A 24,785-nucleotide genomic window follows, 5' to 3' on the forward strand; every position below is an offset into this window, starting at 1 on the left:
TTTTTTTTTTTTTTAAGATATTAAAGAAAAAAACAAACATTTTTTTACTCACTATTTCTTCATGCTCCTTCCAACAATCATAGTCAGTTGCCATTGTAATACTTGCATAACAGATTCCAGCTTCTTTTGCAAGAACTACTTCAGGAACTGTGGTCATGTTGATGACATCAGCTCCCCAGAGGCGAAACATCAGGCTTTCTGCTCTGGAACTGAAGCGTGGTCCCTCTATGATGATTATTGTACCCTAGGAGTGGCATTTAATCCCAAGTTTTTTGGCAATGTCTATTAAAATCTGCAAAATACATACTTACCAAGTTAGCAATCATACACTAGACCAGTAGGTTTAAACCTTTTTTTTTGGTTAAGAAACCCTAGAATTAGATTGTGAAATTTTGCGGAAGCCCTACCCCTCCCCCCAACTCCCCGTCTCTAGTGTCTCTCCCCATTTCCCCACCTCTCTTACCTTGAGGACTGCGCCGACCCAAAGCTCCCTTCTCCTGCTGGCAGGAAAATGAACGTGACTTCCAGCGCCAACAGGAGCAGGGAGAAGAATGATTGCAGTGACTGGGCGGCTGCCACTGCTGCTAAGCAGGGGAGCTGCAGAATGGGGTGTTGACACCACATCAGGGACATCTGGGAGAATGATCTCAGCTCCGTCCCTGGTGGCCTCGGAACCCCTGAGGGGGTGCCAGCAGAACCCTGGTTGAAAATTTCTGCACTTGATAGCATTATATGCCTATCCAATATTTTATATTTATTTAAAAATAGGAAGTGCGGAAAAGGGCGTGGCTTGGCACGCTAACAAGATGGCTGCTTAGAACTGGAGCTCCCTAGGGAAACTTAGTGAATCCTAACCCATCCATACTCCAAAATTAAGAACACAACTTATAATTAGCAAATCTCTAAAGATCATTTCAGGAGCTGCATGCCAATATCAATATTATCTGTCAAGCTATACCTAATCTAACGATTACAGGAATAGAAGCCTGGCGCTGCTAGGGCCTGACGTAGGGCCCGTCCCCTCAGACACCCAGGCAGAGCGCGGCACTCAGCGACGGATCAGAAACTGAGGGGATCGATCGTACTTTATCCCGTGAAATCCTGAGCCTACATACTTCGGAGACTAGCTGGACAGCCACCGAAACGAGAGGTTTGGGAGGAGAGCTCGGCGGAGAGAGAGTGAGTGGATCCTGCACCCTCCCCCCCCGTTCTTTCCCGCCCACGCGCACTGCCTGCAAGCCGCATAGCCGCCCGACCCAGCGGCAAATAAACAAATAAACACTAACGGCCTTGCAAGGGGGAGCGTCTGGGGTTCCCCGGCTGCCGGAGGCTCGTCTCCCTCGTCTCCCTCTGCGCCCGATCCTAAGAGAGGCTCGTCTCCCTCTGTCCCCGATACCAAGATGGCCGCCGGAGCCGCGTGGGACTCCTGAGGATCGGCGGTTCAGGGTAGCGGCTGGAGCTGACAGCCGGGCGAGCCCCTCCCCTCGGGAGTATAAGGAGATTTCCCCCCCACCCAACTAGTTCGGAACGGGGGAATAGAGAGCTTGACCCTGCAGAGGCAGGCTGCTGACCCCCCTAAAATGGCCGCAGGGCCCACGAGACAGCCCTAGTATCTGCTGAAAGAGTACCTGTCAGAGGGGGGGTGATCTACAATACTGCTGCACCGGAGCCCAGGGGAGGGGGTGCGGTGCTGCCCTTTGGAGGAGTGGATCCTAAGGGGGTCAAGGAGAGAGACGGACGGCCGTGGCGGAGCGCTGTAGCGTCAAGTGCAGTTATATGACAATAAATATTGCGCTACCCCCCTTGCGCCCCCCCCCCCAACTGGGATCCGACAGCAATACCTGGAGGCCTCTTAAAAGCTGCAGCCCCCCCCCCACTATTTCAGAAGAGTAATTGATAGAATAAAGAAAGAGTGCCAGACCTTATCTCATTAAAAATGTGCTAAATGGAGAGACTTCCGGTGACGTCACCGCAGATGGTTAGTTAGGAGAAGAGCTCCCAGCACCCTCGCAGTAAAGCTTAAAGAAAGAGCAATTTCCCCCAACCCAAATCCCCCGAATTCGACACCCACCCCTGCCGCTAACATCAGGGAGATGTCGGGGAAAGGCCAAAGGCGGAATCAAAACCCGGTCACGAGTTTTTCGCCCCGGCCCCGCGCCAGGCAGACCTGAGCCCTGGAGCACAAGATGCGTCGAGGAGGAGCCGGAGCACGTGGCGCAAAGTGATCAGCAAGACCAGCCTGACACCGATCCCCCTGTCCTAAATAAAGAGTTTTTTGACTCCCTAATAGCCAAAATGAGAAGAGGGGTACAGGAGAACACGGAGAAGGCCCTACAGAACATCCGAGCCAAGGTGGGAGCCCTTACGGAAAGGACTGAGGACCTGGAGGCCAAAATGGAGGGAGTTTCCAATGCCCTGGCCGAGACCCACGAGGAAGTCTCGAGATGCGGTGATGCAATCCGCGACCTACAAAACGCGCTTGAAGACCCCGAGAACAGGGAGAGGAGGCAGAACATCCGCCTCAGAAACATCCCAGAGGCCGTCTCCCACGAGGAACTACAACCTTACCTCCGCAGACTATTCTTGCAACTCGTGCCAGGCCTATCCGACCACGAACTACTCATGGATCGAGCCCACCGGGCCCTGGGCCCAAAATCATCGGACCCCAACTGACACAGGGACGTGGTGATCAGAATGCACGCCTACTCCACGAAAGAACGGATCATGATGGCCGCCAGAGGTCTGCGCAATGTCATGATGGACGGAGCGGACATACTGCTTTTTAATGACCTCTCCAAAATGACAGTTAATAAAAGAAGTGCGATGAAACCACTTACCACTTACCTCCACGACCAGGGGGTTAAGTACCGTTGGGGGTTCCCCTTTAAACTAGTGGTGCTCCGCAACGGGCGCCCCCCCCCTCCCTTACAGCCACTGGCCCCCCAAGACTGTCCGACTATTGAAGAGGACCTCCGATCGCATACCCCCTCAAGCCATGCCCTCACCGCTGTCTGTCCTCAGACAGTGGCGACGATCGGATCCAGCCTGCCTCGCCTCCCTCCCTGGAGTCAGGCACATGTGGACATGGGGACTCATTAAAGATGGCCACCATGAAACCACCATACCCCCCGAAGATCCGTTGACCCAGAAGTACCATGGCGTTATACCCCCCTTCCCTCCCCCCCACCACTCGTACCCCCTCTCCCCACCCCACCATCCTTACCCCCATACCACCCATCTCTCCCACCCCCCCGCCACTCTCCCTCCCCCCTACCCCTTCTCCCTGCCCCCCCTCCCCCCCCACACCTATTTCACCCCAAGAAACCTCTCTACTCACCCCACTGATTCGCCCAACACGAGAAGGATCTTCCCCGCATCCATCGAGACCAAGCATCCTGCCGCAGAAATCTCCAACTCCTCACCTCTGGCTTCTCTCCGTGGAGCACGTCTGCTCCAGGTTCCAGTTGCTTTGCTCTGCTCCCGGCCTTCCACTTGTGGGAACCGGATCCTGCTGCGAGAGTCCGCCGGCGCCTGGACCCAGAACTTACTTGAGACGCTCCTTATCCAGGGACAGCTACCCGGTGCCTCCTTCTCCTCTGAACCGGAGGACAGGTTGTATACATGATCCCTGGCTCCCCTCCTATTTCCCCTCTCCCCGATAGGCCCAGATTCTCACCAGTTCACAACGAGAGGAGTCCATGCTCCCCCCACCATTGGCAGCACAACCTCCCTCCCCCTCCCCCCCTCCCCCCCACAGCTCGTCCGCCCGAAGGCCAAGTCTCCTACTCCTCCGGTGTACCCCCTCACGGAAAAAGGCGTCCCCCTCCCTCCTCTCACACCCCCCGCCCCAGGTCCCCCCCCCCCCTATGTCAAAGAGTGGTCTGACTACTCCGATAGGTTCAGGGTTCCTCCGGAGCCTAAACACAGCGAACTGATGTTGAATATGAGATTTCATGTGGAAGCACTCTCCCTGCCCTCCCCCCCCCACCTCCCATCACCGACTAGATCATCGGCAGCATTCCCCTCTCCCTCTCCCCCCCCTCACATGCCGGGTCGAGGAAAAGTTCAGCTTGAACTCAACGGCCATAGGGGTTTCTAATACCATCTAATATGTTGTAATATGGACTAAAGTTTGCATAATAGCTTCCGTATCTCTGAAATGGTGTACATACATGAACCCTGCCTCTCTCTGTCTCCCCCTGCGATAAGGTCGGCTCCCCCCCCCTCCCTAATGCTGTTTTAGCAATGTGGTTTATGTGTCTCTGGTACATTATACTACTATAATGTTGTGGTGTTAGGACCTAGAATATGTATGATTATCCCTACACTAACAAACCCAGGGTCCATATTATACTAGTGCAATGTTGCTGTGTTTGAATCTCGAATATGCATGAATATTTCTGCTGTGACAAACCCACTGCTCAGCCCAAATATGCTCTCTGACCCCCCCCTGTTTGCTTCTGCCGCAGATATTGCTTTTTACCCAGGTCAATATCCCCCCCTCCCCCTTCACCCCCCCCATTCCCCCCTCCCCCTCCTTCTACTCCCCCCCACCCGCCCCCCCTACCTCTTCCCCTCCTGCCCCCCCCCTCCCTCCCCCGCATGCTGAACGGTGATTATGGTTTAATTGTCTCCGGTATATTATATTATTCGCAATGTCGCTGTGTTAAGAACTAAATTACGCATGACTATCTCTACATTCACAATCCCAGAGCTCGACTCAAATAAGACCTCTGACCCCCCCCTGGTCTGCTTGTGCCACTGATATTGATGCTCCCCACGGGCAATCCCCCCTCTCCCCTCCCCCCTCTCCCATCCCTCCCCTCCCCCCCTTCCCCCTCCCCACTCCCCCCCTCCCCCCTCCACTCTCCCCCCTCCCCCCCTTCACCCCCCCCCCTCACTCCCCCCTCCCCTTCCACCCTCCTCCTTCCCCTCCCTCCCCCACCCGCCTCCCCCCTACCTCTTCCCCTCCATTTCCCCCCCTCCCCTCCCTCCCTCCCCCCCTCTTGAGCCTAAGGACCGAAAAGGCCCACCTGGTGGTCACCAGGACAGGCAATGTCTCTGTATCCTGACCCAAAAATGCCCAGAACCCTTCACCTTACAAAACTGGCTGGATACCTATCTCACACTATTATATACCCCTATTTATGTATTAAGCATAGCCCCCTATCCAAGTTACCCCCCCCCACACCCCCTCCATCAAACGGTGAGGGTGTTGGACCTCGCTTGCAGGCTCCGCCCTGTGTTTGACGCCCCGGAAAGTTCTCCAGGGTTTTTTGCCCCCTTCCCTTGCCACCATGGTGCCAAGCTGAATCTCTTTTGGGCTCCCGGATAGCCCACTTTCTTTCTCGCCCTTCTGTGTCCTCCCCCCCTCCCTCCCCTCCCACCTTCCCCCCCAGACCACTGACAGAGGCCCCCCCAGGGATAGTCTGAAGTCCCCCCCTCCCCCGTGCTCTAAGGTTCTAGTCACCCCCGACGTGGGAACGACTCGGGGTCCAGGGTTTGCCCCCAGGATTCATCACCCCCCCTAATGGCGTCAATTAAAATCATCTCCCTAAATGTTAAGGGCCTCAACTCGGTCCGAAAACGCAAGTTAGCCCTACAAGAACTAAAAAAAACTAAAGGCGATATAATCTGTATCCAGGAAACACACTTCAATACCCCAGACCCGCCTAACACATTCAAACACACGTTCCCCCAAGCGTTTTACGCATCTTCCCCCAACAAGAAACGAGGTGTAGCCATACTGATTAAAAACAGCATCCCTTTTGCCCCAACAAAGGTAACCAAAGACCCAGAAGGAAGATTCTTACTTCTCCAAGGGACACTGTCAGGAACCCCCATAGCCATTCTAAATATGTACGCCCCCAATGAAAATCAGACCCAATTCCTCCAGAACCTCCTTGGAACATTAGACCAATCGGTGCTCTCCTCGCTACTGCTAGTTGGAGATGCAAACATGGTCCTATGCCCAGACCAAGACAAATCCACTCAGCTAGCGACCACGCACACTGCTCAGATACGGAAAAAGGCCAAAAAGTTTCGGGAAACTTTGAAAAACTACTCCCTGTCGGATATTTGGAGGACCCAGCATGTAGGCCAGAGGGACTATACCTTCTTTTCAGCCCCCCATCAGTCTTACTCGCGGATCGACTACTTTCTAGGTACCAAAAATGCTCTTCAGGCATCCTCCCACTCTAACATAGGCCCAATTACGTGGTCAGACCACGCCCCTATCGAACTCACCCTCTCTCTGCCGTTCGCCGAAACCTCTGTGTACAAATGGAAACTGAACGATTCGCTCCTCAATGACCCCCAGGTGGTCAAAACAGTCAAACAAAAACTAAACACTTTTTTTCAAATAAATAAAGGCTCGGTCTCGGCAGCAGCAATGCTCTGGGAAGCGCACAAAGCCACCATTAGAGGAGACATTATCTCTTTAGCCTCCTATAAAAAAAAGATGAAACAAAAAGCGCAAAAAGAACTCACTGAAAAGATTTTGGCCCTAGAACTCCAACATAAGCAGTACTCCTCAAAAAAAGTGCTTAGAACCTTTGATAAGGCAAGATCGGAACTAAAAGTACTGCAGCTTGATGAGGTAGAGAGAGCGCTGAAATGGACTAACCAGAAGTTCTATGATAGGGGCAATAAAGCGGATAAACTCCTGGCCTCGAAATTAAGGGGCGTTAAGACCAAAGCCCAGATCACAAAAATCCGCACCAGAAATGGACAGATAACGTATAATGAGAAAGAAATAGCGCAATAATTTGCTGAGTTCTATACAGACCTCTACAATCTCCATCCCCCCATCCAGAAACATGATAGTGCCAAAGCGGCCGCAGAATATCTAACCCAATGTAACCTCCCATCCCTTTCAGTGGAAGAGCTTGAGTTCCTTAACCAGGATATAACTCAAGAGGAGCTATCTAAAGCCATCTCTTCACTTAAAATAGCTAAGACACCCGGGCCAGACGGATTCTCCAACGCTTACTATAAGAAATTCGCAGCATCCCTCTCCCCTTACATATTGGAGATGTTCAATTCCTTCCTGCAAGGAGAACCAATTCCAGGTACAATATCGGCAGCCAACCTTGCCATCATTCACAAGGAGGGTAGAGACCCGCTTCAATGCAGTAGTTATCGACCGATCTTCCTACTCAATACTGACCTCAAGCTTTTCAGTAAGATCCTAGCAAACAGACTGAACCCTATTCTCCCCAGATTGATTCATATAGACCAGGTGGGCTTTGTGTCAGGAAGACAGGCCTCTGACAACACCCGCAAAATTATTAATATTATAGACCACGTGCACCTCAATAAGTCTCAGGCCTAGATTCTAAGCCTTGACGCCGAAAAGGCTTTCGACCGAATCAAATGGTCCTTTCTTGACCAAACTATGCTCCGGTTTGGTTTCTCGGGTCCGTTCCTCGAAGGGGTGCGAGCCCTCTATTCCAACCCTACCGCTCTCTTAAAACTCCCGGGAGGGCACTCCAACCCAATAACAATTAAAAATGGAACCAGGCAAGGTTGCCCCCTATCCCCCCTACTATTTGCCCTATCAATAGAGCCACTAGCTGCAAGGATCAGAGCCGAACCCAGCATAAAGGGCATTCCTAATCGCAGACAGGGAATACAAAATATCCCTGTTTGCGGATGATGTCATTCTAACCTTGTCTGAACCGCACATCTCCCTCCCCAACCTCGAGAAACTGTTGGACCACTTTAGTCGAGTGTCCGATTATAAAATATATACAGACAAGTCCGAGGCGCTCAACATCTCCCTCCCAGACCCTACATGGAAACTCTTACAAATTAATTTCAAATATAAGTGGAATAACTCCCACATCAAATATCTAGGGATAAAAATAGCAAGCTCATACAGCTCGCTATTTCAAGCCAACTATCCCCCTCTCTTCTGCCAGATCAAGAGAGACCTGGAGGCCTGGCATGCCCATCAGATCTCTTGGTTTGGAAGAATTGTATCCGCCAAAATGAATGTCCTCCCCCGATTACTTTACTACTTTCAAACCCTCCCAGTCCCTGTCCCGCTAGCAGAACTGCGAAACATGCAGGCCCATATTCTCCGCTTTATATGGCAGCAACGCAGACCTAGGGTCCCGAGATCGGTGCTTTTGGCATCAAAGATGAGAGGGGGCCTGGGGGCCCCGGATGTAGTCAGATATTAACAGGCGGCCCAGCTGAGGCAGGCGTGGTATGGAAAAAAAAACCAACCTCCAATTGCTGGTTGGAGATAGAGATGCACCACGCGGCCCCCACCCCCCTCTCGGCCCTATTATGGTCTCAGACCCACAAAAGCAGAAAGCCCCTGAGATTCTACCTCGGAGCAATGAGGTGCACGTGGTCTACATGGATTAAAACCAAAGGGAAACATGGCCTAACTTCATCCCCCTCGCAACTCATCCCCATTTTCGGGAACCCGGACTTCCCACCCGGCTGTTCCCGTACCCAATTCGGCCAATTCCAGGGCCTAAATATCAGAGTGATTGCGGATCTGCTGGAAAGCGATATGGTCATGCCCTTTCAAGAACTTAAAAATAAGTTCTCTTCCCCAGACCTCCCCATCTTCAAATACCTTCAGGTTAGGCACTTCCTGAGAGCCCAATCCCCTAGCCTAAAATTCCCAGCGCGCACCAGATTCGAGACTCTGTCTCAAAGGGGAATATCAGAGAGGCTTAATCTCCGAAGTATACAGAACACTAGAGCATCTCAATCACCCCCCATACACTCCTATATGCAAAAGTGGAGTGCTGATCTGAATGCCCCTATAGACCTGGAGGACTGGGAGGATATCTGGGAAGCTGCTACCAGAACATCAATTTGCTCAGTCACGAAGGAAAATATCTATAAAATTGTATTCCAATGGTACCTGACCCAAAGTAGACTGAGCCAGATCTACCCAGGCACCTCGGACGTGTGCTGGAGAGGATGTGGTCAAAGGGGGGACATGCCCCACATTTGGTGGACATGCACGGAGATCCAGAGGTTCTGGATCAGGATCCAGAGTCTCCTGATTGAAAGTTTGGACTTAGAGGTCCCCCTGGACACCCTGACGTACGTGCTGGGGAAACCAATTGTAGACCTTCCTGCCTCTATAACCAGACTTTCCTCGGCAATCCTTAAGGCCGCCAGATGTTGCATCGCGGCGGCCTGGAAACAAGTTAAGGCCCCATCCAGGAGAACAGTAATCAAAAGAATAGACGGGGTCATGAACATGGAGAGACTGACAGCCATGTTGAAGCAAAGAATGTCTCAATTCTATAGAACCTGAGAGCCTTGGCCCGGGTTGGGGGCCCCGACACTGATGCAAGCCCTGCTCCAACACTAGTAACCTTGCGGATGAGGGCCGATGCGCCCCTCCAGCCACAATCCCCTCCCCCCTCCCCTCACCTCTCCCTCCCCTCTTTTTCCCCATGTCGCTCACAACTATCCACCCGCTCCTCGTCATCCCCTCTCTTTTCACCACTGGAAATGGAAAAAAGGTTTATTGTGTGTCTCAGAATACCTCACTGCCATGAGCCTGTATTTTACAACAAATTGTCATGCCATGCTGTGAATGTTATATCAATATCTACATGTAAGTGCTTCAAAAGACACCAATAAAGGAAAAATATTTTTAAAAAAAATATGAAGTGCGGTTGATCCAAATTGTCTCTTTCTACTGGAAACTGTTGCACACAAAACTAACACAACTGAAACAAAAGCCAGAATTTAATAATAAATATGGAACTCTAGGGCAGTGGTTTCCAACTTTTTTTTGGTGAAGGAACCTTATGTGAAATTCTGAGGAACCCCAACCCTCTCTAATAGTGCATCGGAGATCAGATGCATTGCAAATGCTTCTGTATTTGGTGCAATTTTAAAATGACCTGAAAATTGCAAGGAACCCGTCATGTTCTCTTTTTAGTGGACATTTGTATGATTTTCTGTAACAGGTATAAACATATCCTTCATGAAAATGATGGCCTATTGTGCAAGTAAATAATTTAATGAATTAATTCTTGAACATTTAAAGCAATTTACATCAGGACCTCCACATTAATTTTCATCCATTTCTGCCAGTTAAAATGTACAGAGCCCAGGTGATGTATTCAGTACAGTACAAACATTTACTCTAATGCTCCACAACACTTCATTGACCCCTTTTATCCATGTGGTTGTTTCCTGTGAATTGTTTGTGCATAATGATCCCCACCATGGATTATCAGGTAAAATAGAATAACTTTCCAAATTTACAACAGAGGGTCATTTCAGAAGTGGTGATTGATGAAATAATATTGCTGAAATGAATATACTGTTGACATGGATGATATATTACTGAAATGGACTGGGGGTGGGGTCTCTAGAGAAGAATTGATGGCGATGTTCTGTTTCCATTTTGTCTGTTCTGTTATGTCTTTAGTGTCCATTTTGTGTGTAAGAATGTGTGTGTGGTGTGAATGATATTCGCTCACAGTAGATTTACGACTGTGCCTGAAGTAACGCCCACATTCCTGGTATCAAGAAGTACCTGTTTCATTTAGACAGATGTTTTAATGATGTGAAAGATGATTGGTTTAAGAATTAAGGCACGGTTATTATATTCTGCCATGTAACCTATTTTAGACAAATGAAATCATGTGTATATAATGCCTGCTTGGACTCTCCCTAGTAGATTGTCTCATTGACTTTTGAATGTGTATGATCATACTCTGTGTGGTTAAGGAAATAAACTACTCATTATCACGACCCATGATCGTGAGTTTGCAACCAACGACATGATCAACTTAGAACTTTGTAATGTAGATTTGTAGTAGTTTGTGATAAATTTGAATGTACGCACCATCATGGTAGCACCGTTTCAGGTACTACAACAAAAGAGAGTATGCTAAAACTCATGCAGAACTAAAACAATTACTCCTGACGAAGTACTTGGTACGAAACGCGTAGAGGTGACGACAGGTCATCCTGCGCGTGTATGCTGGTAAGCTGAGACGGAGCCTGCAGGAGACAGCAGCGGTTTTATCCATCTCCGCGGTGCTGAGATCCGGATCCTGTGCAGCCACCGCGAGTCTGCTGACTGTCTCAGTGTGAGTGTCCGTTTCCCCTTGCCAGTGCCCAACCCTATGGCGGTTTCTATACAAATCTGTTGATAGGTTGTTTTCATGTTTGTTTTTTTCTTTCATGTTTTTTATATAAATTTTACTGTATTTGTATACTGTGCAGCTTAGGGTTTAGTCACCATTAGGTGTTTTCCTTGGTAGTACTTAGCCGTTCAGCTGCACAGCTGTTCTGAGGTGGAGTTGGATCCCCTCAGTTTTTGTGTATTTTTAATAAATTACCTTCCACTAATCCCTGGTGCGCATTTGTGCATTTTTTATTATCTTATATTCTGCCATGTAACCTATTTTAGACAAATGAAATCAAGTGTATATAATGCCTGCTTGGACTCTCCCTAGTAGATTGTCTCATTGACTTTTGAATGTGTATGATCATACTCTGTGTGGTTAAGGAAATAAACTACTCATTATCACGACCCATGATCGTGAGTTTGCAACCAACGACATGATCAACTTAGAACTTTGTAATGTAGATTTGTAGTAGTTTGTGATAAATTTGAATGTACGCACCATCATGGTATCACCGTTTCAGGTACTACAACAAAAGAGAGTATGCTAAAACTCATGCAGAACTAAAACAATTAAGAATTATGATAGTGGTCCATTAAAAGATATCACAACCTGTAACACACATGCACTTTTTTCAAAGACTGAAAGAGTTCATAACCGCATTAACTCACTACATGTACTGTAATACAATTACCAGTAACTCCTCCACCAGAACTCACATAGTGGAGTTACGTTTATATGATGGTCAACAAACCCTGAAGTGTATGCAGTCTTAAAAAGACAGGTATGTTGAACCTTCATGTTAATATTTATTGTTAATTTCCTATCTCAGTACAAGTTACAGCATTGTGCGTTAAAGATGCAAACATCCACCACATTACAAAACATTCTGACTTCTCTTGTTTTGCTGCAAAAAGGATCAGCCATTGGTATGTGACACACCCCAGGAAGGCAAGAAGGTCCCCCATCAAAGAATGTCTGATGTCTTTTAGTGGTCCTGTTTACAATACAAGCACAAAGTATATCACAGATTATAGGATAAACAGGAGGGCAACAATGAAATGCTACATCCAAATTGATCAAAATTATAGGCACTAATAAACAGTAATGCCTGTAATGTTTAGCTCCTTGCCAAACGTTGAAATAGATTCAAAGGTCAACGTTTGGCTAACAGCACTGCGTCCAATCAAACGCTTGGAGAGGAGGACAAAAACAAACACCACAAGTTTTTCATAAATCAGGATCAGAATGTAGTAAATCACTAGCTATAAATTCACTTACATGGAGAAAGGGGAAAAATTAAGAGAAAGACTTGTTAGGGAGAGAAGCCGGTGCAATTAAGCAGATTGTAGAGAAGAAATAATTAGCTAGACAGTCAAACTGCTGTCCCGGTGATACATTTATCAAAATGTCCCAGATTTGACAAATAATTCAGGAATGCGACGGCTGCTCTTGGTAGCACAACTGGTAGAGGGGAGGTACCGAGCGTTGCAGTGGGCTGTGCTGTTAATCAAAGCAAAGCTCAGCATATTTGCATCCATAGCGCTTCCATAACACTTCTCATTACACAGCATTGTGGGACTCGAATGTGCAGAGCTTAACTGGGATGCCCGACTGCTTTCTTGCACCCAGTTTTTCCTCCAACAAATTTGGAGGCCATATGTGGAAACACAAGAAATAAAAGGGTGAGGAAGCAGCGACATGGAAAAGCATAAAACACAAGAGGCAAAATTGCAGGAGAAACCACAATAAGAGACATACACTGACCAACAAATAGGTGATTTTATTTTACAATTTAAATATATCACTTGCTGTAACTAAACAGGCTTGAACATTTTGTCGTTGCTTCTTAAGTCTAGTAGTATTTTTTTTGTAATTGTATTATTAGATATTTTGAAATCTTGTAGATTTTAGAAGTAGCATTGGGGACATGGATGTCATCTCACACTAGGCTATGCAAACTATAAAGGGCTAATAAGTCACCTTTTATTAGAATAAAAAGCACAAACTAATACAGTAGTAGCAGTCGTAAAAAATAAAATACATTGCTAAATATTATCGATTTTATCCACGAGTACACCTGGCGAACTCCTGGACTGCAAAATGTTAATGTACAATGCTTGGCTGAATGCCCCACCACTCTGGACGTCTGACTACAACAGAAATGTACAGAATTTAATGGATTAACCCCTATATTTCACTATTAGATAATGTTGACCAAGGTAACTATTCCAAGATACGTTTAACAAATGTTCGAAGGGGTCATACATTTTATTACATGATTTAATGTGTTTCAGTGAGAGGTGAACAATTAAACTGGGACAGGCGTTAAGAAAAGATGTTAAAGTTTTTCTCACCTGTCGATAAACTGGTCAATCACGACTATATCTCCAGGCTGAATCTCTTCTTTTAAGAAACCTCAAGCTGTAGTCACCAAAATAAGGGTACATCCCTCCGCTTTCAAGGTCCAGATGTTGGCACGGAAGTTTACATTTGTTGGTGCTATGGTATGCTGCCTGCCATGCCTAGAAAGAAGGAGTGCATGTCACAGAACACTTTCAGGGCATAACATGTAATAATAAACTGTGATATAAGGTAGTCTTGTTACAATGTATAGGGTCAGCTAATTGTGTTCATTTTATAATACAGCTGGCATTTTTCAGTGGCAAGGTAGGTTACTGTAATAGAAGAAGGATGCAGCAATTGTCTTTACAAAACTTATCACTACACTATATTTAACTATAACGGACTATTACATAATACAATGTAGTACTGTATAATAAATATGGTGAATATGTGCCTGCACAATATTAGTCCATTCAGCATCCTTTAGAACACTATTGCAGTTAGTCTAAAACTGAAGAGATTAAAAATAAAGGAGTATTTTCGCTTTACATACATGCTCCGATCCCATTGTGTACGTTAATGCGGGGTATGCCTGTACTCACTAAAGTCTGAAACATTAGTTATCGTTAACATTTATTCACTTTAATTGCTGTTAGTTAATGGTGTCTATGGACACTTTTTTTTTTTTTTAAGTAAAATCTTGTGCATGTGGAGTTTATCGTAAAAGGCACACTGCACTCTCCCTAACAGCCAATAGGAAGTGCTCAGACAGTCTACAATGGAATTCAGGCCATGTCAGGAGGGGGCATCAACCACCTGTTGTCAGAAAGCTCTTTTAAAGCATTGCATACCCGGTCAATTTTAAAAATGTGATAGAGTACATTACATTACTGTTCTGACATACAGCACAAAAAAACGAAACTTTATTGCAATGTTGTGAGCTGCAGTCACAGTAGAATGTTTCTAAAATAACAATTTTAATAACCACTGTCAATCATCTCAGTTTCCACTTTAATTACATTACCAAATTACTAAAATGTGCAGAAACAAGTGCTAAAATATAAATTGTGGCAGGATAAGTGTGAGATCACAGGGAGGAACCTGATTGACTACGGGCACCGCAGAGGGGCTCTTTGCTTGCGACTGCACACCAGCATATATCACCTGCTATTGGTTTGGATGGGTTTGGGAAACCCCAAAGTTACCATTTAAACGCATGTACTTCCACTGGGCCGTGTAAGTATTATATTATCTTTTCTTATTCCCCCCCCCCCATCTAGAGGCATTACCCTCTTTGAGATTTGCCCCATGACCAGTTTTCCACAAGCACGATGGTTTTAATCCCTTGCCCCACCTTTTTTTCTGTTTTCTGGATACACATCAACAGGAGTGTTTCAGACCGGAGGTATTCATGGAAGCAAGGCCATTCTTACCAGATTTTTTTAATTATGTAACAGTACAAGAACAAACAGAATATATACAGCAGCTGTTCAAAACCCTACTGTGGGCAAATGAAATTAAATAAATACATTCTTGTTAATATGTGCATAAGGATTATGTCATTAATGATTAACACAATCCTGCTAGTAGTAATCATAACGTTAACTCAGTCAATACTTGGAATGCCACGACTCGTGGTGGTTTCCCTTTAGTGACATTTTAAACTATATTGAAAGTATTATATTTTCGAGAAACTGACCTATTTTACGAGAATTCTTCTTACCACACCCACTGGCTCATAAATATACCATATCCACTTTAGATGTTAAACCAAATAGAATATTTACATGTACTGTACCAAACATGAGGAACAACAAAGCTTCTGGAATTCAAAGAATTTGGTTTAAGAACATAATATCAATTTTAATTTCAAACTTGTCTCTGTGGGGTTTACAGGTAACGTAAACTGGGCTGCTCTAACAAAGAACAATTATTGAGGGGGAAAAAACTGCAGAATTTTTTAGTATGGGTTTAAGAGTTTTTACAAAAGTAAAAATATACTAGGGTATTTTGAATAATCAGAATCATTCAAATATCTATACATTATTCTTCAGAATCTGTGTCATCTCATGATATGATATAGATATATATATATAGATATAGAAAAAGGAGTTGCAGTTCCACTTTTAGTGTGTGGAAGTGTGGAGCCAGGGCTATGGTTCACCTTCCATCCCCTCCCTCAGGGGAGTGGGATCATCTACCCCATACTCCACAGAGAATGTGGGCGACAGGGATAGACATTTGGGAGCTCAAGCCCTGGGGGTTGAGTGCAGGGACCAAGAGAACAGCAAGCTGCGAGGCGACACTACGCTGGGTTTTGTAGGGTCTAGTGGGGTATAATCTATCTTGCTGCCAGGGAAGAGAGTGTACGAATGTATGATTATATGTTGGTATGCCGTTGCTGTATCCTGAAGAATCAGTTACTGTTTTAAACTCCTGCCTGAGGCTGCAGTTATTCAGGGAGAGGGTGAGAGTGTTTTCCACAGGGGACTGCAACTATCTGCGATAGGCCCTGTGGGAATGGAGGCGCTGCAACACCGAGAAAGGAACTAACCAAGCACCAAAATCATGTCCTGTCTATCTCCAACAACATCGGTGGATGCTCAGGGCCTTCTGTGAGCCTAACAGGTAGCACCAACCACAGGTAACAGCAGTGAATCTAGGTTAATGCAAAAGAAGTAGAGAACAATCAAATAGGAGCAAGGAGATGATCCAAAAGGTACAAAAATATCTTTATTGGTGTGCCCAAAGCATAAGAAAAGGAGTTTTTTTCTTATGCTTTGGGCACTCCAATAAAGATATTTGTGTACCTTTGGATCCTCTTCTTGCTCCTATTTGACTGTGCTCTACTTCTTTTGCATTAACCTGGATTCCGTCAGCAGCAGCTCGTCTCCCCAAATCAGAAGATGACTGAGTAAATGCAACCATTATCTTATGCCTTATTGATACTCCCAATGAAATTGAGTGTGGTAGTTTTCCACTTACCCCCACTTTTCAGGGAGCTGTACTCATGTGATGGCTATATGGACATACTCATTCATTTATATTGAAGATCGATTAATCTATTCATGGTCTAGGATTTATTACAATTGTGAACAGCCTGGTACTTGAGCACTTTTGATCACACTTCTAAACAGCAGTGAATCTCCCTTAGGGTGGGGGAACATGTATTACAAGTATAATATACAATATTATATGGTCCATATGGTAGTGTATTGTAGTAATAGGTCTAGTGATAGGTTGGTTTCCTCACACTTCCTTGGCCAGTATAAGTTTGTATAAGTACTGGGGGAGGGGGAAAGAGTGGGGGCCAAACCTGCAGGGACGCTTCGGAGTCCTCAGAGTTCTCCCATGGTCCACCTGAAGCTTCCGGGGTCTTCCTGTGAAAAAAGTTGAGGCTCCAACCCAAATCCAACTGCCCCACCCCAAAACCCCCGCCATCAGCAGCTTTGAGCTTGAGGGGGGTGGGTGGACGAAACAAGGAGGAGGAAGACATCATGACCCATCTGAGAACAACAAAGAACTTGCCTGAGAGTTCGAGGGAAAGAGAGAGTGTAGCGGCAGTATTCGGCGGTTGGATCGCCTCTTCTACTCTTTGCCCATGAGTCTTTGATGATTCTGACCTGCTAGCCACTCTGAGGCACGTGTAGGGCCAGTAGGACGTCCGGACCTCTGTGAATTTGGTAATGAGTTCTGTTGTTCTGAAGGGGAGATCCCTAAGCTTTGAAGGAATCTCCCTATTTCTTCGGGTATCTGAGGGGCATTTGCTTTCCGTTCTTCAGTACTGTAAGTTTAAACAGGAAACCCCATCTATAGCGGATGTCTTTCTCTTGTGGGATCACGGTTAGAGGTTTTAGTTCACGTCTTCTGGTGATTGTTGTCTTGGAAAGATCGTTGAAGATCTGCAATGGTTAATTTTCAAAAAAGATTTCTCCCTTCTTTCTACAGCTAGCTAAGATTTTTTCCTTTGTGGAGTAGTGATGTAGTTGCACAATTACGTCTCTTCTTTTGGGGTCCTCTGATCTAGGGCCCAGAGCCCTATGAGTCCGGTCCATCTCAAGCTCCCTTTCTTGTAGGGCTGGGGCCACCACTGTGAAGAGGTTGTTTAGATAGGCACGGAGATCTTCAGGGGGACTAGACTCAGGAATATTCCTTACTCGGATATTTTGTCTCCGCTCCCAATTTTCCTGATCTTCTTGGCCATCCTTGATGAAGTTTATTTCATGTCCCAGCCTTATGATTTCATCATCCGCTGAGGCCTGTAGCTGGAGGGATTCCTCCAGCATGAATTAGAGTTCTGTTGTCCTATGGGTAAGGGCATTTACTTCTTGTTTAAGTTTGCTTACTGCGCAGAAGAATAGACGCGGTAATGTCTATGGAGAAGCTCACAGCCATGCTCCATAAAAAAATGCCACAGTTCTGGAAAATTTGGGATCCCTGGCTGGGTCCGCAAGTTCTAGGCCTCCATCGAGTCTAGACTGCGTAGACGCGGACGGGTGGACGGGACAGAGGACACCAGAGATTCTACCCCCCTCCCCCTTCATCCATCCCTTCCCTGTCGGTACGTCTTCCCTCCCCCCTACCCCTCCCTTCTCCTCTTTCTTTCCTTCTAATAGGAAAAAAGTTTATTATTATTGGTCAACACCTTGTTGCACTCAACCATGGTGTCCTGTGCCTATGATACCGCTGTACCTATGTAAGTATGTGTTTGTTGCCAATAAAAAAAAAAAAAGATTGATTCAAAAAAAAGTTTGTTTACTGCGTTGGAATAAGTTTTGCATCCTGGTGAAGAGATCTTCCAAGTATTGTCTGGTTACTTCCTCGCCATCCGCACCTGCGCGGTCTTGGTTCTGGTCAGGGCTGTACCTTCTGCAGCTCCATTGTGGCTTCCCGTACCCCTCCCCACCTCCGCTGATTACCCCCAAAGAATCAGGCAACCTCCTAGGCGGTCATTTTTTCCATGTTATTAGTCATCCTCAGTCTGACCTGGTTCCTTGGGGGACGGAGTAGATTGCGAGATATTAAAGGAAACTGGTTATATTCTCATTCAATATGTGGGGTCCCTGTAGATCCTTCGATAGACTTCCATACCCAGCGAAATCATCGGGTATCTCTCAGTGTGGTCATTTTAAGATGTGGTGTGTAGGGTTGTAGGTAAGACCCCGATCAGGCCTATTTTGGATATTGAGGGCATCCTGAGAGGTCTTGGATCTTCTCTGTGTAAGGGATCGGGGTACACGCTCCGTACAGCGGGTCCCCGCTGCTCCGGCTCCCTGCGTCACCGCACATGCCGTGCGCCCTCCCCGCCGGCTCCTTACCTGTTCCGGTCCGGCGCTGCTCCTCTCCCCTGCGGCACACGCCGTCTCCACCCGCACGCTGCCGGGGCACGCACGCGGGAACCTCACAGGGCGCTCGCGCACCCGATCCTCTTCACCATCCTCCTGCATGCCTGGCTCCGCCTCCCACCTGCCGCAGGACATCAGGGCAATCTCATCCACTCACCGGGCTGGCACCCCCTCTAGGCACCTGAGCCTATCCCTGGGCCTACTCAGGCACACCCCCGCTCCACCTCTTCCTCCTATAAGTCCACTCACGTATATTACCCCAGTCTGCCCTCTCCTTCCTCGCTCTGCATAGTTTCTTGTGGCTCTTGCTGTAGGGAGTTCTATGCCCGGCTCTCTTGTGTTTCAGTTCTCGCTCCAGTTCCTTCCCCTGTGTGCTACCTTTGGACTTGATCTCGGCTTCCGTTTGACTACATGTACCTTTCTACCCCCTGGACCCGGCTTTGGACGCTACTACACTGTTCTCTCCTGTCCTCGACCTATGACTTATGGATCTCGCTACTCGGACCTTTGGCGCCCCGGACTCGTCAAGTATCTGGCTAACCCTTTCTCACCAGTCCCGGCAACGCACCCTACCACACTCCGGGCATGCCCTCACTACTGTGGGTGCGTGTTATACCCTTAGCTACCTCAGTACTGGGGACTGGCCAGGTCTGCGGGCAGTACAGCGTTACACTCTGGTTACAGGCGGCTGGTTGCCCTGATAGGTGGGGAGGCCCAGTGGCGTGTTGATGTGGATTGTCTGTTTTTATGTGTGGTAGTGGCAGATGCTTGAAAGCTGCTATGGGGAATTGCAGGGGGGCTCTCCTCTGGGGCTTTGTTGTCTGTCGTGTCTGGCTCTAGGGTGCAGTGGGCGCTTGACATGTGATGTGGGGGGTTCTCAGCTGCTTTGGGTTACTGTGAGTGTGCTGCGGGGGGCTCAAATCAGTGAGGGGTTGCTGGGGTTTTTCCCTGTTGGGATCGCCTCCGTGAGCCTTCGCTGCAGGCTCCCTGCCAGCTGACCTGACCTGTGTGGTCTTGCGGCATTCCCTGGGGAGAAACAGCAGCTCGCCAAGAGGGGGGGGAAGGGGGAGAGAGGGGGGGAAGCCGGATCATCCCCGCCGCCATCCGATCGCCCACCACGGGTCCCGCAACACCGGGTGGCTTCTCCGGCGCTCTCGGCTGGTCTCCTGTTCCGGATGCCTCTCCCGTCTCAAGAGCTCTCCTCGGGGAGAACGGGGCCGGCCGGCACATCTTGGCTCGCCTCGTGGCTACCTCTCCGGCTGCTGCTGCCAGGGATATGCTGGGCAATCGCAGGTGGGAGCAGGCACCAGGTAGTGGTCCGGGGGTTCCCTGTTCACTTGGGGCACTTTTGTGGGATGTTTTAGCCGCATCTCCTGCGGTCTAGCACGGAGCTCTGAGGCTGTGCAACCACTTGGCAGTCTGCAGAACACACCCCCAAACAATTGTATAGCAGCGTAACCAACGTTAATCTCTGAAGTACCAGATTGATTAAAATACTTCATATCCCCTGCCATTTTTATTACAGTCTTTATGAGCAAAATCTCTAGATTACCTTGCAAGCAGTACACAGTCCACATTGTTTATCTTCCCTAGAACCAAGGCGTCCGACGGCTGGAAAAATAAAAAACAGAAAGACCATAGATTTTTTTTTTTTTTTTTTAAACAACGAATAGAAATACAGTTATTTTTTTGTCTACATTTATACATGATTCCTGTTTTCTTTTTGCCCCATGCACTTTTAATGCAGTGACATAATGGCTGCCTAATAAGAGAACACAGGTTTATTCCTGAAAAATAAATCTAGAAAGCCTGACAGAAAAAAGGGATATTTCCATATTTCCCTACTACAGTATATTCAACTGTGAAGCATTGTCTAAAGTACAAAGTTTAAGGGCCTTATTCAGAGAACATTCATAAAAAATATCGCCATGAATTTATAGTTGACGATTTTCAGCTCGATCCTATCACGGTATTCATAAAGCCACGATGAGGATTCATATTCCGTTTTTGAAACTCGGCGATAATATCGCAGCGATTTTTTCGCTAGTGCTTTTTTTTAATAAATGATCATACGTTTTTTTGAACTTTATTTGAACTTTGTTGTCGTCACGGCGAGATTATCGCGAGACTATCACAATTCCAAAAGCCTATTTAAATGTTTTTGTTCTACTAATCAGTGTCTGTGTTGGTGTGCGGAAGTGAGAGACACACAGGCTAGTTGCATTGCGAGAGCTACAGTTGATTGTAAGTTTGAAAGGATTGTGTATTGTTGTGATTGTTGCAGAACTATTGTGTGTTAGTGAGTGTGTATATTTGTATTTTGGTGTGCCATTTGTTTTTTTTTGTTTTATTTGTGAGTGATTGTGTAACGTGTTGTTATGGATGACAGTAGTGGAAGTGAGCGTGTGAGTGGCCGTGAGCATGTGAGTGGCCGTGAGCATAGTCGTGAGGGTGTGCCTGGTCGTCAGGGTCACCGTGGGCGTGAGGGTGGTCGTGAGGTTGAGGGTGGGCGTGAGTGTGAGCGTGGGCGTGAGTGTGTACGTGAGGGTCACCGTGGCCGTGAGGGTGGTCGTGATGGTCACCGTGTTCGTGATGTTGGTGGGGCACGTGAGCGGGGTCGTGAGCGTGGTGGTGGTCGTGAGCGTGTGAGTGGCGGGGTATCTGTTGGTGGGATGTCTGTGCGTGTTGGGGACAGTGCGAGTGCCTTTCAGTCTGTTCATAATCACAATCACTCATTTAAAATATGGGATGAGGCGTGGCTACAGACAGCATTTTCATGATTGTTGTTGCTGCCTTTAAAGAATGTTAAAGAATCATTTCATTTCTTGTTAAAGGAACAGTGACGCAGCTGCATCTTCAATAAGCAAGCTTTGTTTAATTGAATGAACTTTAACCAGCGGCAACTTTATTTGTTGGAGACAGGGCAGCTGTTACCTTTCCAACCGTAAGGCATTTAAAGCTGCAGTTCAGTCAATATCCTGCATGTTTTTTTGTTTTTTTTATAAATCAGTTCTGTAGTAAGAAAATGTGTTTTATTTTTTTGTGTTTTTACATAACTTTTGTTTAATTATCAATTTTCTTGTATTATATTTGAAGAAGCATTTGCGAAGGCACTGCCACTTCATGTCCTGTCACAAGCCCTGGCACACCCCTTTGTCAGCACTGGCCTCCCTCTTGCACATGTCAGTGCAGGAGTGCTCATGAATCTTCATGAGCTTCCACTGATGGACTGAAGCAGAATATAAACAAATCCCTTCACTAATTATGTCACCAAATGTCGCCTAACAATACATGGAGAACGAATTGACCTGCAGCTACACATTTTATGTAGGTAATTAGAGATTGCACACATGAAACTATTGAACTATAAAAATAATTTAAAACCAACATTATAAAACAAATTATAAAAATGCAACGTTAACATTAATTGTTGTTTGTTGCGGCCCTCACGTAAGTTCACCCACCCCCCTTTTAAGCATGCACCCTGAACGACATGGTCTATGAGACGTGCGCATCAAAATTACGCTTTCAGACTGCAGCTGAGGGTAAAGGACAGCCCTGGACAAGTCCATAATTTCATGTACACAAACAGACAAGGTTTACAGGATATCACTACATCAGCATAGCTGACGCAATAAGTGTGTCCGTATTACAGAGGCACTCATTTAGCCATCTGTGCTGAAGTAGGATTAACTTTTAAATATTGTCTGTTTGCGTCCATACATGAGTGGATATTAGAAGGTCTCGAATACTGCTATTCAGGTTGCGCATGCTTGCTAGGCGGACATGCATGCACGTGCAGTGTGGCCTTAGCAACCATGTTGACATATGTAAAAAAAAATTATAACTTTATAACTATGTTTAACTAGATTTTACAAATGTTAATATGTTATTAACATATTTCTTAACACTTTTGTGTTGGCTTGTTTAGGCAAGACATCCAGCAGAGTCAAAAAGGAATTGTGGAAACAGGTGGAAACTCAGTTTCGGCGTGTGGAAATCAACAGCGAACATATATGAACTGTCGGAAACGTTTCCAAGATATAAAAAGTAATGGAAAAAAAAAATTACATGCCATACGTGTAAGTGCATCTACTCCTGGCGGAGGACCTCCTGGCCCATCTGTAAGATTGACGGAGATGGAGTAGCAGGTTGCTCGCATGATGAACCCATTATTGGTGGAGGGTTTGGCTGGGGATCGTGATATTGGTATCTACGACTCTACATTTCCCCCAGGTCAGTAAAAGTACATGACTAATATTGACTATGTACCAAATAATTGCACAATTACTACTTGACCTGTACAACACGTCAACATATACAGGCATACCCCGCTTTAAGTACACTCACTTTAAGTTCACTCGCGAGTAAGTACATATCGCCCAATAGGCAAATGGCAGCTCACGCATGCGCCTGTCATCACGTCCTGAACAGCAATACCGGCTCCCTACCTGTACCAAAGCTGTGCGCAAGCGGGGAGACTATAGAGCCTGTTACAAATGCGTTATTTACATCAGTTATGCACGTATATAATGATTGCAGTACAGTACATGCATCGATAAGTGGGAAAAGGTAGTGCTTCACTTTAAGTACTTTTTCGCTTTACATACATGCTCCGGTCCCATTGCGTACGTTAATGCGGGGTATGCCTGTACTCATTAGAAGTTTTTCACATGTAGGCCTCAATTGATGATATAGATCACATGTAGGCCTCAATTCATGATTTAGAGTCATTGTGGGCAAATTATTGTAGTCATAACAAACACAATTTTATAAATGTTTTTATGTTACTTTTATTTATTTTACAATTAATACATAACATTGTAGGTAATGGTCCTAAAATGCAACACATGAATATTATTGATTAATCATACTATGTATGAACAAATAAGATTATGTTGTTGTTTTTTACAATACAAATTTCACATATGTACTTGCTGATAATTTGAACTAACATCTACTCCATTTGCCTTTAATTACAGTAATATTCTTCATTTTCGTGTATGTAACCAGCATAATTTTTTTCCCCCTGTACTGTACATAGTGTCCAAAAAAAATGTTGTCTCAACACGTGCATCAGCTGTTTCATCATCTGCATCGTCCCTCTCCTCACATGCATCTGCGGCCTCATCACCTTTACCAATTGAAGGTGAGACATTATAAAAAAAGTATATTGTTTAAGCTTGTTTGTAAACGCTGTGTCACGTTACGCACACTGTGTGTAGGGGTTAATGGTGTGTGTTTGATGTCTGTGTATTTTTAACTATTAAAAGTAGTTGAAGAACACCCAATACAATATATTAGATGAAATTACATGTTCAATGTAAACATTAATATACACACTGTTTTTAGATTGTGATACTGCAATCATATACTTTCTCTTGGGTTGGAACATTGTCCCGCTACATGTTCACTGTTGTGCGTGGCCACATACTATAGGACATGTGTATAACCACAACCTTATTTTGTTGTGTGTACACATTGCCAATCACACACAATAACAACTACAAAGTACCCGTGTTGACATTCACATTAGCATGGGACAATTGCATGTGTAAATTAATAGATTTAGCATCAATTGACAATATACACCAGATATAGAATACTCTATTTAAATGTGAGGATGATTACTTTAAAACACATACATGTTATTTTTTTAAATTATATCTAAATATAAATATATATATATAGTCTTATGCTTGTCAATCTGTAAGTATGCTTTGATGTGACATAACTTTGGTAGTGCACAATTGGGCCAAATAAATGCTAAATATGGTATATTCTCCACATTCAAGATGTTATTTATAAGGATCTTAGTATGCTTTATAAAATCTCATAATCTTAATTCATAAATGTGTCTAAGTTTTTCATTTTTTCCCTTTTCATTTTAGATGTAACAACTGCTGTGTTGGTTGGTTCTGATTCCTCATCGGTGGTATCTATGTCACGCAGTCCACAAGTGACGTCT

General features: G+C 45.9%; 1 pseudogene; it reads right to left on the minus strand.

The window, feature by feature from the left end:
* The window catches only part of LOC142487563 (S-methyl-5'-thioadenosine phosphorylase-like), a 113,406-nt pseudogene that overhangs the window by 54,414 nt on the left and 34,207 nt on the right, over window positions 1–24,785 (minus strand).

This window comes from Ascaphus truei, chromosome 1 (genome assembly GCF_040206685.1).
Source record: "Ascaphus truei isolate aAscTru1 chromosome 1, aAscTru1.hap1, whole genome shotgun sequence".
Classification (NCBI taxonomy): domain Eukaryota; kingdom Metazoa; phylum Chordata; class Amphibia; order Anura; family Ascaphidae; genus Ascaphus; species Ascaphus truei.